Here is a 12971-nt window from a genome sequence, read left to right as displayed (position 1 = left end):
ATGAGCAGGTGTCACTCGAGAATTGGCAGTTTAGGTTGTTTCTCCGTCATAAGCACAGCTGCAGCACGCCGGAAATCTTGAGTTTGAACGACGGTACGCGCTCGCGCTGTGCAAGAGAGGGGTGTGATCAGCGCGTACACGAGCGTGATTGACACTTCTAAGACATTCCGGTTGTTTCTGACCGGGAGCGTGTATTTCTTGCAAATGGCAATAGGACCACTAGGAGGAGCCAGAGGAGCGTGATTTTTACACAGATTATCTGTCTTATATTCTACTGTCAGGACATAATGACAGTTTTAGCAAATACATTTTTTCAAAAGTTACCTACAGCAGCTTTAAGGATGATGTCGTTAAAGTTGGCAGCAAGGTACTTTGAACGGCTTTGCCAGGCGCACTTGGCTCTCTCGAAACACTAAAGACATCATACGACGAGGATGGGATTCGAACCCACGCGTGCAGAGCACAATGGATTAGCAGTCCATCGCCTTAACCACTCGGCCACCTCGTCACTCCCCTGCAAGTCTGCCCGAAGCTGGGCCGTGGTGTGTTTCTGCAGCTATTTTAAGGATGATGTTGTTAAAGTTGGCAGCAAGGTACTTTGAGCGGCTTTGCAGGTCAGTTGACGGTAACCCTTCGACTGACCTGCAAGGAGCATTGGGTTCTATGGGTTAGGAGACTCACAACTGTGTTGATAGAGGGAGATGTGCTTATGTTTATTTTCTGTGCTGCTTCTGCTTTGTTGGAAAGAACCTAGAGAGAACGCCTGTGTCGAGAAAAAGGCAGCATAGCTTGCATTGGACCTCTCTCAGAATATGTTTGCAGTGTCCTTGCACTCTTCATTATCCTACCCAACCTCGTAGGGGGCTCGTCGAATCGATCCCGAACTCAAACATATTCTTGGAGATTGAGCGTTATAACTCCGCCCCTTTGCTACCAGGATACCCATAATTCTTTCCCCCCAAAATTACGAAAGCAGCACACTTTTTGTTCTTTGAGTGAAGAGAGAACAATGAATAAACCTTTTTGTGCACATCACTCGCCTGTTTCGTAGACACACCATGCAGCCGTCAGTGCCAAAAAGCTTATTACATGGCAGTTTAAAGCTTGATACCACCCTGTCGTTACATGTCCAGATAAAAGCACGGGAGACGTCGCTACTTTCGCCAGGCATTCTTTCGCAGAGGCAATATCGTAGTCTAGTCGAGTGGTTAAGGCGATGGACTGCTAATCCATTGTGCTCTGCACGCGTGGGTTCGAATCCCATCCTCGTCGTTTGATGTCTTTAGTGTTTCGAGAGAGCCAAGTGCGCCTGGAAAAGCCGTTCAAAGTACCTTGCTGCCAACTTTAACGACATCATCCTTAAAAAAGCTGCAGAAACACACCACAGCCCAGCTTCGGGCAGATGTGCAGGCGAGTTACGAGGTGGCCGAGTGGTTAAGGCGATGGACTGCTAATCCATTGTGCTCTGCACGCGTGGGTTCGAATCCCATCCTCGTCGTTTAATGTTAGGCGAGTGGCTGAGTAGTTAAGGCGATGGACTGCTAATCCACTGTGCTCTGTGCGCATGGGTCTGAGTCCCATCCTTGGTGTTTAGTTTCACAGAGAGCCTAGTGAACAGGTGAACCGCAGGGGTGCCACTCAAGGCGAGGTTTAGCTGAATTGCATTTTTACTATAGCTGCAAAAAATGCTCATGTTAATTTCTTAAAACATTGTTGAGGACAGGGTCAATACAAGAAGCCCCCTGGTGCATGGATATGACCATTAGAAATACAAAAACACATTCTAAGGGAGGTCCAAATCCTGGCTACACCAGCCTTCTTCAAGCTCATACTTTCGCCACCACAGCGAAAGCAGCACGTTCAAGGAGCCAAAGCACAATTCCTTTTTTTCAACAAGTCACGAAGCCTCATAAGAGGCCGACAAAAATTGCCAAAGCTGACTGTATTTCAAGTCATCCCAGCGGGGTATTGGGTAAAGTTTTCAACTAGCAAAGATCACGTCTCGGATGAGCCTCATAGACTACGATATTGCCTCTGCGAAAGAATGCCGGCGAAGGTAGCGACGTCTCCCGTGCTTTTATCTGGACATGGAACGACAGGGTGGTATCAAGCTTTAAACTGCCATGTAATAAGCTTTTTGGCACTGACGGCTGCATGGTGTGTCTACGAAACAGGCGAGTAATGTGCACAAAAAGGTTTATTCAGTGTTCTCTCATCATTCAAAGAACAAATAGTGTGCTGCTTTCGTAATTTTGGGGGGAGAGAATTACGGGTATCCTATTACCTTCAACTGACCTGCAAAGCCATTCAAAGTTCCTTGCTGCCAACTTTAACAACATCATCCTTAAAATAGCTGCAGAAACACACCACAGCCCAGCTTCGGGCAGACTTGCAGGCGAGTGACGAGGTGGGTAGGCAGTCCCTTTTGCCCTGTTTTTGGCCGAGTGGTTAAGGCGATGGACTGCTAATCCATTGTGCTCTGCACGCGTGGGTTCGAATCCCATCCTCGTCGTATGATGTCTTTAGTGTTTCGAGAGAGCCAAGTGCGCCTGGCAAAGCCGTTCAAAGTACCTTGCTGCCAACTTTAACGACATCATCCTTAAAGCTGCTGTAGGTAACTTTTGAAAAAATGTATTTGCTAAAACTGTCATTATGTCCTGACAGTAGAATATGAGACAGATAATCTGTGTAAAAATCACGCTCCTCTGGCTCCTCCTAGTGGTCCTATTGCCATTTGCAAGAAATACACGCTCCCGGTCAGAAACAACCGGAATGTCTTAGAAGTGTCAATCACGCTCGTGTACGCGCTGATCACACCCCTCTCTTGCACAGCGCGAGCGCGTACCGTCGTTCAAACTCAAGATTTCCGGCGTGCTGCAGCTGTGCTTATGACGGAGAAACAACCTAAACTGCCAATTCTCGAGTGACACCTGCTCATAAAACAAAGAGGTAAAAGGAAAAAGACTGATGACGATAAACAAGCGAAAAAGAAAGAATTACACAGAGCCCATTGACTCGGTGTCAAAACTCTAGCCGCATAACATGTAGATAAAATGTCACGCACTCTGCTAAGCAACAATTAAAACCTGCTAATTCACTGGCTTGTCATGTTGCTGAAATAATGTACTAGCACACCTTATCTAGCATTATATATCGCTAGAATAATTACTTACATACTCTAACGTTAGTTACCGTTATCTTACTAGCTATTTATAACTTATAGAAAGAGTGCAACGATAAAGTTACATGTAGGCCATTGCAAAATACATAATGATTTGAGGACCAAGTTTGTAGTCAAAGTATGGGCAGGCCATAGTCAATGTAAAGCATATTATTGACGTTTAGTCCCTATTAGTAAATGTGCCATATAACTTTTTATCCGCTGTTATCAGTGGCCCTGTTTACTAGCCTGCGCGTTCACGACAGGCTCCGCTGTGGAGGACGAGCTGCGGAGGGAGGGCTGTAGCGCAGCAGAGAGCAAGGGGGTGGTCAGTGGCCCTGTTTACTAGCCTGCGCGTTCACGACAGGCTCCGCTGTGGAGGACGAGCTGTGGAGGGAGGGCTGTAGCGCAGCAGAGAGCAAGGGGGTGGGACCTGTAAGTTGTGCTTGTTCAAATTTTCAGGCTAAGTCAACGTTTTCTCAAAACTCCCTACTGCAGCTTTAATATAATATAATTATAGCTGCAGAAAATGCTCATGTTAATTTCTTAAAACATTGTTGAGGACAGGGTCAATACAAGAAGCCCCCTGGTGCATGGATATGACCATTAGAAATACAAAAACACATTCTAAGGGAGGTCCAAATCCTGGCTACACCAGCCTTATTCAAGCTCATGCTTTCGCCACCACAGCGAAAGCAGCACGTTCAGGGAGCCAAAACACAATTCTTTTTTTTCAACAAGTCACGAAGCCTCATAAGAAGGCGACAAAAATTGCCAAGGCTGACTGTATTTCAAGTCATCCCAGCGGGGTATTGGGTAAAGTTTTCAACCAGCAAAGATCACGTCTCGGATGAGCCTCATAGACTACGATATTGCCTCTGCGAAAGAATGCCTGGCGAAGGTAGCGACGTCTCCCGTGCTTTTATCTGGACATGTAACGACAGGGTGGTATCAAGCTTTAAACTGCCATGTAATAAGCTTTTTGGCACTGACGGCTGCATGGTGTGTCTACGAAACAGGCGAGTGATGTGCACAAAAAGGTTTATTCATTGTTCTCTCTTCACTCAAAGAACAAAAAGTGTGCTGCTTTCGTAATTTTGGGGGGAAAGAATTATGGGTATCCTGGTAGCAAAGGGGCGGAGTTATAACGCTCAATCTCCAAGAATATGTTTGAGTTCGGGATCGATTCGACGAGCCCCCTACGAGGTTGGGTAGGATAATGAAGAGTGCAAGGACACTGCAAACATATTCTGAGAGAGGTCCAATGCAAGCTATGCTGCCTTTTTCTCGACACAGGCGTTCTCTCTAGGTTCTTTCCAACAAAGCAGAAGCAGCACAGAAAATAAACATAAGCACATCTCCCTCTATCAACACAGTTGTGAGTCTCCTAACCCATAGAACCCAATGCTCCTTGCAGGTCAGTCGAAGGGTTACCGTCAACTGACCTGCAAAGCCGTTCAAAGTACCTTGCTGACAACTTTAACAACATCATCCTTAAAAAAGCTGCAGAAACACACCACAGCCCAGCTTCGGGCAGACTTGCAGGCGAATGACGAGGTGGCCGAGTGGTTAAGGCGATGGACTGCTAATCCATTGTGCTCTGCACGCGTGGGTTCGAATCCCATCCTCGTCGTTTGATGTCTTTAGTGTTTCGAGAGAGCCAAGTGCGACTGGCAAAGCCGTTCAATGAAATTTGCTGCCAACTTTAACAACATCATCCTTAAAATAGCTGCAGAAACACACCACAGCCCAGCTTCGGGCAGACTTGCAGGCGAGTGACGAGGTGGCCGAGTGGTTAAGGCGATGGACTGCTAATCCATTGTGCTCTGCACGCGTGGGTTCGAATCCCATCCTCGTCGATTGATGTCTTTAGTGTTTCGAGAGAGCCAAGTGCGCCTGGAAAAGCCGTTCAAAGTACCTTGCTGCCAACTTTAACAACATCATCCTTAAAATAGCTGCAGAAACACACCACAGCCCAGCTTCGGGCAGACTTGCAGGCGAGTGACGAGGTGGCCGAGTGGTTAAGGCGATGGACTGCTAATCCATTGTGCTCTGCACGCGTGGGTTCGAATCCCATCCTCGTCGATTGATGTCTTTAGTGTTTCGAGAGAGCCAAGTGCGCCTGGAAAAGCCGTTCAAATTACCTTGCTGCCAACTTTGACGACATCATCCTTAAAATAGCTGCAGAAACACACCACAGCCCAGCTTCGGGCAAACGTGCAGGCGAGTGACGAGGTGGCCGAGTGCTTAAGGCGATGGACTGCTAATCCATTGTGCTCTGCACGCGTGGGTTCGAATCCCATCCTCGTCGTATGATGTCTTTAGTGTTTCGAGAGAGCCAAGTGCGCCTGGCAAAGCCGTTCAAAGTACCTTGCTGCCAACTTTAACGACATCATCCTTAAAGCTGCTGTAGGTAACTTTTGAAAAAATGTATTTGCTAAAACTGTCATTATGTCCTGACAGTAGAATATGAGACAGATAATCTGTGTAAAAATCACGCTCCTCTGGCTCCTCCTAGTGGTCCTATTGCCATTTGCAAGAAATACACGCTCCCGGTCAGAAACAACCGGAATGTCTTAGAAGTGTCAATCACGCTCGTGTACGCGCTGATCACACCCCTCTCTTGCACAGCGCGAGCGCGTACCGTCGTTCAAACTCAAGATTTCCGGCGTGCTGCAGCTGTGCTTATGACGGAGAAACAACCTAAACTGCCAATTCTCGAGTGACACCTGCTCATAAAACAAAGAGGTAAAAGGAAAAAGACTGATGACGATAAACAAGCGAAAAAGAAAGAATTACACAGAGCCCATTGACTCGGTGTCAAAACTCTAGCCGCATAACATGTAGATAAAATGTCACGCACTCTGCTAAGCAACAATTAAAACCTGCTAATTCACTGGCTTGTCATGTTGCTGAAATAATGTACTAGCACACCTTATCTAGCATTATATATCGCTAGAATAATTACTTACATACTCTAACGTTAGTTACCGTTATCTTACTAGCTATTTATAACTTATAGAAAGAGTGCAACGATAAAGTTACATGTAGGCCATTGCAAAATACATAATGATTTGAGGACCAAGTTTGTAGTCAAAGTATGGGCAGGCCATAGTCAATGTAAAGCATATTATTGACGTTTAGTCCCTATTAGTAAATGTGCCATATAACTTTTTATCCGCTGTTATCAGTGGCCCTGTTTACTAGCCTGCGCGTTCACGACAGGCTCCGCTGTGGAGGACGAGCTGCGGAGGGAGGGCTGTAGCGCAGCAGAGAGCAAGGGGGTGGTCAGTGGCCCTGTTTACTAGCCTGCGCGTTCACGACAGGCTCCGCTGTGGAGGACGAGCTGTGGAGGGAGGGCTGTAGCGCAGCAGAGAGCAAGGGGGTGGGACCTGTAAGTTGTGCTTGTTCAAATTTTCAGGCTAAGTCAACGTTTTCTCAAAACTCCCTACTGCAGCTTTAATATAATATAATTATAGCTGCAGAAAATGCTCATGTTAATTTCTTAAAACATTGTTGAGGACAGGGTCAATACAAGAAGCCCCCTGGTGCATGGATATGACCATTAGAAATACAAAAACACATTCTAAGGGAGGTCCAAATCCTGGCTACACCAGCCTTATTCAAGCTCATGCTTTCGCCACCACAGCGAAAGCAGCACGTTCAGGGAGCCAAAACACAATTCTTTTTTTTCAACAAGTCACGAAGCCTCATAAGAAGGCGACAAAAATTGCCAAGGCTGACTGTATTTCAAGTCATCCCAGCGGGGTATTGGGTAAAGTTTTCAACCAGCAAAGATCACGTCTCGGATGAGCCTCATAGACTACGATATTGCCTCTGCGAAAGAATGCCTGGCGAAGGTAGCGACGTCTCCCGTGCTTTTATCTGGACATGTAACGACAGGGTGGTATCAAGCTTTAAACTGCCATGTAATAAGCTTTTTGGCACTGACGGCTGCATGGTGTGTCTACGAAACAGGCGAGTGATGTGCACAAAAAGGTTTATTCATTGTTCTCTCTTCACTCAAAGAACAAAAAGTGTGCTGCTTTCGTAATTTTGGGGGGAAAGAATTATGGGTATCCTGGTAGCAAAGGGGCGGAGTTATAACGCTCAATCTCCAAGAATATGTTTGAGTTCGGGATCGATTCGACGAGCCCCCTACGAGGTTGGGTAGGATAATGAAGAGTGCAAGGACACTGCAAACATATTCTGAGAGAGGTCCAATGCAAGCTATGCTGCCTTTTTCTCGACACAGGCGTTCTCTCTAGGTTCTTTCCAACAAAGCAGAAGCAGCACAGAAAATAAACATAAGCACATCTCCCTCTATCAACACAGTTGTGAGTCTCCTAACCCATAGAACCCAATGCTCCTTGCAGGTCAGTCGAAGGGTTACCGTCAACTGACCTGCAAAGCCGTTCAAAGTACCTTGCTGACAACTTTAACAACATCATCCTTAAAAAAGCTGCAGAAACACACCACAGCCCAGCTTCGGGCAGACTTGCAGGCGAATGACGAGGTGGCCGAGTGGTTAAGGCGATGGACTGCTAATCCATTGTGCTCTGCACGCGTGGGTTCGAATCCCATCCTCGTCGTTTGATGTCTTTAGTGTTTCGAGAGAGCCAAGTGCGACTGGCAAAGCCGTTCAATGAAATTTGCTGCCAACTTTAACAACATCATCCTTAAAATAGCTGCAGAAACACACCACAGCCCAGCTTCGGGCAGACGTGCCGGCGAGTGACGAGGTGGCCGAGTGGTTAAGGCGATGGACTGCTAATCCATTGTGCTCTGCACGCGTGGGTTCGAATCCCATCCTCGTCGATTGATGTCTTTAGTGTTTCGAGAGAGCCAAGTGCGCCTGGAAAAGCCGTTCAAAGTACCTTGCTGCCAACTTTAACAACATCATCCTTAAAATAGCTGCAGAAACACACCACAGCCCAGCTTCGGGCAGACTTGCAGGCGAGTGACGAGGTGGCCGAGTGGTTAAGGCGATGGACTGCTAATCCATTGTGCTCTGCACGCGTGGGTTCGAATCCCATCCTCGTCGATTGATGTCTTTAGTGTTTCGAGAGAGCCAAGTGCGACTGGCAAAGCCGTTCAATGAAATTTGCTGCCAACTTTAACAACATCATCCTTAAAATAGCTGCAGAAACACACCACAGCCCAGCTTCGGGCAGACGTGCCGGCGAGTGACGAGGTGGCCGAGTGGTTAAGGCGATGGACTGCTAATCCATTGTGCTCTGCACGCGTGGGTTCGAATCCCATCCTCGTCGATTGATGTCTTTAGTGTTTCGAGAGAGCCAAGTGCGCCTGGAAAAGCCGTTCAAAGTACCTTGCTGCCAACTTTAACAACATCATCCTTAAAATAGCTGCAGAAACACACCACAGCCCAGCTTCGGGCAGACTTGCAGGCGAGTGACGAGGTGGCCGAGTGGTTAAGGCGATGGACTGCTAATCCATTGTGCTCTGCACGCGTGGGTTCGAATCCCATCCTCGTCGATTGATGTCTTTAGTGTTTCGAGAGAGCCAAGTGCGCCTGGAAAAGCCGTTCAAAGTACCTTGCTGCCAACTTTAACAACATCATCCTTAAAATAGCTGCAGAAACACACCACAGCCCAGCTTCGGGCAGACTTGCAGGCGAGTGACGAGGTGGCCGAGTGGTTAAGGCGATGGACTGCTAATCCATTGTGCTCTGCACGCGTGGGTTCGAATCCCATCCTCGTCGATTGATGTCTTTAGTGTTTCGAGAGAGCCAAGTGCGCCTGGAAAAGCCGTTCAAATTACCTTGCTGCCAACTTTGACGACATCATCCTTAAAATAGCTGCAGAAACACACCACAGCCCAGCTTCGGGCAAACGTGCAGGCGAGTGACGAGGTGGCCGAGTGCTTAAGGCGATGGACTGCTAATCCATTGTGCTCTGCACGCGTGGGTTCGAATCCCATCCTCGTCGTATGATGTCTTTAGTGTTTCGAGAGAGCCAAGTGCGCCTGGCAAAGCCGTTCAAAGTACCTTGCTGCCAACTTTAACGACATCATCCTTAAAGCTGCTGTAGGTAACTTTTGAAAAAATGTATTTGCTAAAACTGTCATTATGTCCTGACAGTAGAATATGAGACAGATAATCTGTGTAAAAATCACGCTCCTCTGGCTCCTCCTAGTGGTCCTATTGCCATTTGCAAGAAATACACGCTCCCGGTCAGAAACAACCGGAATGTCTTAGAAGTGTCAATCACGCTCGTGTACGCGCTGATCACACCCCTCTCTTGCACAGCGCGAGCGCGTACCGTCGTTCAAACTCAAGATTTCCGGCGTGCTGCAGCTGTGCTTATGACGGAGAAACAACCTAAACTGCCAATTCTCGAGTGACACCTGCTCATAAAACAAAGAGGTAAAAGGAAAAAGACTGATGACGATAAACAAGCGAAAAAGAAAGAATTACACAGAGCCCATTGACTCGGTGTCAAAACTCTAGCCGCATAACATGTAGATAAAATGTCACGCACTCTGCTAAGCAACAATTAAAACCTGCTAATTCACTGGCTTGTCATGTTGCTGAAATAATGTACTAGCACACCTTATCTAGCATTATATATCGCTAGAATAATTACTTACATACTCTAACGTTAGTTACCGTTATCTTACTAGCTATTTATAACTTATAGAAAGAGTGCAACGATAAAGTTACATGTAGGCCATTGCAAAATACATAATGATTTGAGGACCAAGTTTGTAGTCAAAGTATGGGCAGGCCATAGTCAATGTAAAGCATATTATTGACGTTTAGTCCCTATTAGTAAATGTGCCATATAACTTTTTATCCGCTGTTATCAGTGGCCCTGTTTACTAGCCTGCGCGTTCACGACAGGCTCCGCTGTGGAGGACGAGCTGCGGAGGGAGGGCTGTAGCGCAGCAGAGAGCAAGGGGGTGGTCAGTGGCCCTGTTTACTAGCCTGCGCGTTCACGACAGGCTCCGCTGTGGAGGACGAGCTGTGGAGGGAGGGCTGTAGCGCAGCAGAGAGCAAGGGGGTGGGACCTGTAAGTTGTGCTTGTTCAAATTTTCAGGCTAAGTCAACGTTTTCTCAAAACTCCCTACTGCAGCTTTAATATAATATAATTATAGCTGCAGAAAATGCTCATGTTAATTTCTTAAAACATTGTTGAGGACAGGGTCAATACAAGAAGCCCCCTGGTGCATGGATATGACCATTAGAAATACAAAAACACATTCTAAGGGAGGTCCAAATCCTGGCTACACCAGCCTTATTCAAGCTCATGCTTTCGCCACCACAGCGAAAGCAGCACGTTCAGGGAGCCAAAACACAATTCTTTTTTTTCAACAAGTCACGAAGCCTCATAAGAAGGCGACAAAAATTGCCAAGGCTGACTGTATTTCAAGTCATCCCAGCGGGGTATTGGGTAAAGTTTTCAACCAGCAAAGATCACGTCTCGGATGAGCCTCATAGACTACGATATTGCCTCTGCGAAAGAATGCCTGGCGAAGGTAGCGACGTCTCCCGTGCTTTTATCTGGACATGTAACGACAGGGTGGTATCAAGCTTTAAACTGCCATGTAATAAGCTTTTTGGCACTGACGGCTGCATGGTGTGTCTACGAAACAGGCGAGTGATGTGCACAAAAAGGTTTATTCATTGTTCTCTCTTCACTCAAAGAACAAAAAGTGTGCTGCTTTCGTAATTTTGGGGGGAAAGAATTATGGGTATCCTGGTAGCAAAGGGGCGGAGTTATAACGCTCAATCTCCAAGAATATGTTTGAGTTCGGGATCGATTCGACGAGCCCCCTACGAGGTTGGGTAGGATAATGAAGAGTGCAAGGACACTGCAAACATATTCTGAGAGAGGTCCAATGCAAGCTATGCTGCCTTTTTCTCGACACAGGCGTTCTCTCTAGGTTCTTTCCAACAAAGCAGAAGCAGCACAGAAAATAAACATAAGCACATCTCCCTCTATCAACACAGTTGTGAGTCTCCTAACCCATAGAACCCAATGCTCCTTGCAGGTCAGTCGAAGGGTTACCGTCAACTGACCTGCAAAGCCGTTCAAAGTACCTTGCTGACAACTTTAACAACATCATCCTTAAAAAAGCTGCAGAAACACACCACAGCCCAGCTTCGGGCAGACTTGCAGGCGAATGACGAGGTGGCCGAGTGGTTAAGGCGATGGACTGCTAATCCATTGTGCTCTGCACGCGTGGGTTCGAATCCCATCCTCGTCGTTTGATGTCTTTAGTGTTTCGAGAGAGCCAAGTGCGACTGGCAAAGCCGTTCAATGAAATTTGCTGCCAACTTTAACAACATCATCCTTAAAATAGCTGCAGAAACACACCACAGCCCAGCTTCGGGCAGACGTGCCGGCGAGTGACGAGGTGGCCGAGTGGTTAAGGCGATGGACTGCTAATCCATTGTGCTCTGCACGCGTGGGTTCGAATCCCATCCTCGTCGATTGATGTCTTTAGTGTTTCGAGAGAGCCAAGTGCGCCTGGAAAAGCCGTTCAAAGTACCTTGCTGCCAACTTTAACAACATCATCCTTAAAATAGCTGCAGAAACACACCACAGCCCAGCTTCGGGCAGACTTGCAGGCGAGTGACGAGGTGGCCGAGTGGTTAAGGCGATGGACTGCTAATCCATTGTGCTCTGCACGCGTGGGTTCGAATCCCATCCTCGTCGATTGATGTCTTTAGTGTTTCGAGAGAGCCAAGTGCGCCTGGAAAAGCCGTTCAAAGTACCTTGCTGCCAACTTTAACAACATCATCCTTAAAATAGCTGCAGAAACACACCACAGCCCAGCTTCGGGCAGACTTGCAGGCGAGTGACGAGGTGGCCGAGTGGTTAAGGCGATGGACTGCTAATCCATTGTGCTCTGCACGCGTGGGTTCGAATCCCATCCTCGTCGATTGATGTCTTTAGTGTTTCGAGAGAGCCAAGTGCGCCTGGAAAAGCCGTTCAAATTACCTTGCTGCCAACTTTGACGACATCATCCTTAAAATAGCTGCAGAAACACACCACAGCCCAGCTTCGGGCAAACGTGCAGGCGAGTGACGAGGTGGCCGAGTGCTTAAGGCGATGGACTGCTAATCCATTGTGCTCTGCACGCGTGGGTTCGAATCCCATCCTCGTCGTATGATGTCTTTAGTGTTTCGAGAGAGCCAAGTGCGCCTGGCAAAGCCGTTCAAAGTACCTTGCTGCCAACTTTAACGACATCATCCTTAAAGCTGCTGTAGGTAACTTTTGAAAAAATGTATTTGCTAAAACTGTCATTATGTCCTGACAGTAGAATATGAGACAGATAATCTGTGTAAAAATCACGCTCCTCTGGCTCCTCCTAGTGGTCCTATTGCCATTTGCAAGAAATACACGCTCCCGGTCAGAAACAACCGGAATGTCTTAGAAGTGTCAATCACGCTCGTGTACGCGCTGATCACACCCCTCTCTTGCACAGCGCGAGCGCGTACCGTCGTTCAAACTCAAGATTTCCGGCGTGCTGCAGCTGTGCTTATGACGGAGAAACAACCTAAACTGCCAATTCTCGAGTGACACCTGCTCATAAAACAAAGAGGTAAAAGGAAAAAGACTGATGACGATAAACAAGCGAAAAAGAAAGAATTACACAGAGCCCATTGACTCGGTGTCAAAACTCTAGCCGCATAACATGTAGATAAAATGTCACGCACTCTGCTAAGCAACAATTAAAACCTGCTAATTCACTGGCTTGTCATGTTGCTGAAATAATGTACTAGCACACCTTATCTAGCATTATATATCGCTAGAATAATTACTTACATACTCTAACGTTAGTT

The 12971-nt window shown here is 47.1% G+C and overlaps 4 non-coding genes across 4 annotated transcripts; all 4 read right to left on the bottom strand.

The window, feature by feature from the left end:
- Positions 1 to 1905: 1905 nt before the first annotated feature.
- Positions 1906 to 2046, bottom strand: LOC130101805 (U4 spliceosomal RNA). Its single transcript, XR_008809046.1, has one exon. It is a non-coding gene; the product is annotated as a U4 spliceosomal RNA (small nuclear RNA).
- Positions 2047 to 3909: 1863 nt separating this feature from the next.
- LOC130102175 (U4 spliceosomal RNA) lies at positions 3910 to 4050 on the bottom strand. The gene has a single exon (XR_008809145.1). It is a non-coding gene; the product is annotated as a U4 spliceosomal RNA (small nuclear RNA).
- A 2818-nt stretch (positions 4051 to 6868) lies between these two features.
- Positions 6869 to 7009, bottom strand: LOC130102170 (U4 spliceosomal RNA). Its single transcript, XR_008809144.1, has one exon. It is a non-coding gene; the product is annotated as a U4 spliceosomal RNA (small nuclear RNA).
- Positions 7010 to 10505: 3496 nt separating this feature from the next.
- LOC130102164 (U4 spliceosomal RNA) lies at positions 10506 to 10646 on the bottom strand. Its single transcript, XR_008809143.1, has one exon. It is a non-coding gene; the product is annotated as a U4 spliceosomal RNA (small nuclear RNA).
- Positions 10647 to 12971: the final 2325 nt, after the last annotated feature.

Source organism: Rhinichthys klamathensis, unplaced genomic scaffold, assembly GCF_029890125.1.
Source record: "Rhinichthys klamathensis goyatoka isolate OS25496 unplaced genomic scaffold, OSU_Roscu_1.1 h1tg000011l_1, whole genome shotgun sequence".
In the NCBI taxonomy this organism is placed as follows: Eukaryota; Metazoa; Chordata; class Actinopteri; order Cypriniformes; family Leuciscidae; genus Rhinichthys; species Rhinichthys klamathensis.
Note: the sequence above shows the minus strand (reverse complement) of the source record. Positions and strands in the feature narration are given on the sequence as shown.